Source organism: Chionomys nivalis, chromosome X (assembly GCF_950005125.1).
Source record: "Chionomys nivalis chromosome X, mChiNiv1.1, whole genome shotgun sequence".
NCBI lineage: Eukaryota > Metazoa > Chordata > Mammalia > Rodentia > Cricetidae > Chionomys > Chionomys nivalis.
Genome location: NC_080112.1, coordinates 101,214,101 through 101,218,255, shown reverse-complemented (window position 1 = coordinate 101,218,255; position 4,155 = coordinate 101,214,101). Strand labels below are relative to the sequence as shown.

The following is a 4,155-nucleotide window of genomic DNA, read 5'->3' as shown; positions in this document are numbered from 1 at the left end:
TAGCTTGCTTTCATAGTGAGCCTAGGATCACCTAAGGATGATACTGCCAACAGCAGGTTGGCTCTCTGTGCATCTATTACAACATAATCTCCCACAGACATGGCCACAGGCCAATCTGTTCTAGATAACTTTTCAATTGAGATTCTCCTGTCAAACTACTATAATCAGTGTCAAGTTCATAATAATTAATACTAAAGCATCACCCTTTGCTTTTTTAATAATTCAATTTTTAAACATGAGTAAAGTTACATTTTAAATGAAAAAAGGTAGTTGATAATAAGAATAGCAATAGTAAGAATAAATGACAGGGAAAAAAGAGTCCTAAGGGTAGGTGTAAGGGCAATATAACACATGATAGATACAAGTATAAAGGGAAATACTAAAAGCAGAAGGGCACAGCAGGGATGGAGAAGGGAGTAGAGATATGAGGAGGTGCAGAGAGCCAACCAAATATGAATATTATTAAAATGTGATGAGGAAACGTGTTATTCTGTGATGAATTTGGTATGTGTTAGGCAGAAAAGAAAGGAGAGGGAAATGCTAAGATCCAAGTCCATTTCAAGCTGCTGTTTTCTTACTGCACCAGAGACTCTATCCATATAGAGATGAGGAACAAAGTGGCTGTGAGGCCATAGGTTCCTCGGTGTGGAGAGATGGTGCCTAATTATTCAGGCTTCTTTTTATGCTGAAACTGTTGCCACATTACATTCTGCACTGTAATAGTCTAGGTTAATTTGACGATTTTCATTTTCATACACTTTAATTGTAATTGCACTTTAACTTTTAAGCCTTTTCTGAGGCCTACAGGTGGAAAGCATTATCATTAACTGTTTACCAAGTAAACACACATTTAGAACAGGTTTATTAATGCAAAATGAAAGAAAATAGACATCTGCTAGAAAAAATATGTTTTGAGAAAATCTGACAGGATTAAGTCTCTTTTTCTTCCAGCTGCACCTGTAAATTCCTAATCGTCACCCAAATGCTGAGACACCGCCCACTTGTTCCAATAGAGCATATAGCGTACAGGTTGAGAACAAAGAGGAAAGTTGGATCATCATGCTGGTTCAAACCACCCCTCCCCCAGGCTCTTTGACTTTGTGGCTATTTTCACTTGAGAATATTGTTTAACTTTCCTGAGTTCCAACTTCCCTTTCATTATCTATAAAATGGAAACAATGAAAAAACCAAGGAAAACTGTGAGAAACTGTTAGAAAAATTAAGCAAAGTTAGTAACAACACACAAAGTACTTAATGCATTACCAGGAACATGGTAAATAATCTGTAAGTGTGAATAATCAATTATTTTTCAAAGACCTACTACTATATTAAGATCATGTGAGGGATAATCTCCCCTCTTATAAGGCAGGTAAGTAGAAGAACTTACAAGTTCCAAGCTTCCTATATTGTTTCTATATTTATTGGCAACTATTCATCTAGCTTTGCCATCAAAAGAGAAAAAGAAAAGGTACAGCAGTTAAGCTCCAAGACACAAAATGTTTCTTGTCAACAGTCCACCCAGTAAGGGAACAGTTTTTTCACACCATAATAATTTTATTGATTATTTGGGAGTTTCTCAGAATGCACTCTGATCACACTCACTTCCCAGGCCTCCCAGATCCACCCCACACCCTAGAGCTTTCTCCCATAAAACAACAACAACAACAAAAAGGAACAATGCACCAAGTCCAGTTTCTGTTGCCCATATGCTCACTGGAGCCCAGTCAAACTTCCAGGGGCCAGCACATTATGAAGACTGAGTCCTTCCGAATGTACCCACTTTAAAAGGTGATGGCAGGCAACAGCAACAGTTTTACACAGAAAGAAAGATAAACCCATCGGGGGAAAAAAACAGGTCTTCAGTTAAGTTGAATAACAACAAAACAACAACATTGATTATTTTCATAACATAATTCTCAAAACAAGCTGCTAATTACATTTTTACAAGTTTATGAAATGAAACTGGAACTGTTTGATTTTGTTGATTTTGCATGGGTTGGGCAGACAGTGAGGCAATCCCTGTAGAACGGGGAAGGCCTGTCCTTTCCTGGGTGTTCCCGAGAAGAACAACGCATCCATCAAGTGACTTCAAAATTTAAGCAACTATATCTGCTGGTGCTGGAGGTGACAGTGGTGGAGAAGACAATAATAGCTACACTAATGGATAATCCAACTCAGAATTACTTTCAGCCATTATAAATAGCAAAATGAGGACAAGCCAAAAATCTCATAAAAGCATAGTGTCAGGTTCATAACAGTGCAGCTAGGAGTCATTCCTCACCACCTCACAAGCCAACCGCTACATGTGAGTAGTCCTGGCCCACCCTGTTCTGTACTTCTTTAGTATTTTTCCTTCAGTATGTCTGAGAAAGTGCCCCATGAAGGAGAGAAGGTAGATATTTTCTTTGTCTTTCTAGGAGAAATCATTCCTTCAGGCAGAAACATCTCAGCTCATGTTTGTCATCATCTAGACTTTTTCGAACAAGGAAAATTTCCTCCAGTAGTTGATCTCTAATGCTTCCAATACCTTGATCAAGATTCACTATGATAACCTGACGGACTCTTTCAAGGTGAGCAGTGGTAAAGATCTAGAAATTGACAATATCCCCAGGCATCAGGAACATAAGTTGAGTTTGGTAGACATTGGCATTGGCATGGCCAAGGCTGACCTCATACCTAACATGGAAGCCATTGCCAAGCCTGGCACAAAAATGTTTGTGGAGAATCTCCAGCCTAGTGCAGACATGTCCATGATTGGGGCTGGATTCGTGTCTGCCTATCTGGTGGTACAGAAAGTGGTTGTGATTACAAAACAAAAACATGAGCTGTATTCATGGAGTTTTCTGCTAGTGGATCCTTCCCTACATATGCAGACCACAGCGAACCTATTGGCCAAGGTACAAAAATTATTCTTCACCTCAAATAATACCAGCCAGAACACCTATATGATATGAGGGTCAAAGGAGTGATAGATAAGCACTCACAGGTCATAAGCTATCCCACCATTCTCTATTTGGAAAAGGAAGGAGACCAGTACTGATGAGGCAGATGAAGAGAAAGGTGAGAAAGAGGAGAAAAAGATAAGAATTAAGAAAAGCCTAATATTGAAAATATAGGGGTGAATGAGGAAAGTGGAAAAGAAAAACATAAAAGAAAAAGAAAACTAAGAGTATTAAGGAGTAATACCTTGATCAGAAAGAACTGGATAAAATCAAGCATATTTGAACCAGAAACCCTGATGATTTCATTCAGAATGAATATGATGAATTATATAAGAGCCTCACCAATAAGTGGGAAGACTACTTGGAAGTCAAATACTCCTCTGTAGAAGATTTGTCGGAATTCAAAACATTGATCTTCATCCCACAGCAGGCTCGCTTTAGCCTCTTTGAGAACAGGGAAAACAACATCAAACTCTTACGTTCATTTTGTGTTCATCATGGGCAGCTGTGATGAGCTGATACCTGAATACCTCAACTATATCTGTGGCTTGATTGACTACAGTACCTACTCCTGAGAATCTCCTGAGAAAAGCAAAATCTTGAAAGTTATCTACAAAAAAAAAATTTGAAGAACTTCCTTGAGTTTGTCTCTTACGTGGCAGAAGACAAAGAGAACTAGAATCAGAAGCTTGGAATCCAAGAAGATTCCAGTAACCTGTGATGCCTCCCTGAACTGCTGTGCCATCACACTTCTCAGTCTGGAGATGAGATGACTTCCATGTCAGAATATGTGTCTCACACTGAGGAGACACCGAATCATCCAATACATCACTGGTCAGAGCAAAAAGCAGGTGACAAACAGCCTTTGTGAAGCATGTGCAGAAGTGGAGCTTTGAGGTGGTGTATATGACTGAGCCTATTAATTAGGACTAAGTACATATAACATGGAATGGATCATGAAAGTGCAGGAATTTTGAAACAACTCTACAATAGGCCACATGCTGTTCCTAGGCACTAACCCCAACTACCCCACTATGGAGACCCTGCAGCAGAACACCAAGGAGGACAAACATGACAAAACCTTCGAGAACCTAGAGGTGCTGCTATTTGCAACTGCTCTTCTCTTCCTTATCCCTTGAGGATCTCAGGGCCCATTGTCATGGTATCTATTACATGATCAAACTAGATCTAGGTACTGAGGAAGGTGAGGTGC

The 4,155-nt window shown here is 39.4% G+C and overlaps 1 pseudogene; it reads left to right on the top strand.

The window, feature by feature from the left end:
- The first annotated feature begins 2,438 nt into the window (after positions 1-2,438).
- LOC130868550 (heat shock protein HSP 90-beta-like) lies at positions 2,439-3,869 on the top strand (annotated as a pseudogene).
- Positions 3,870-4,155: the final 286 nt, after the last annotated feature.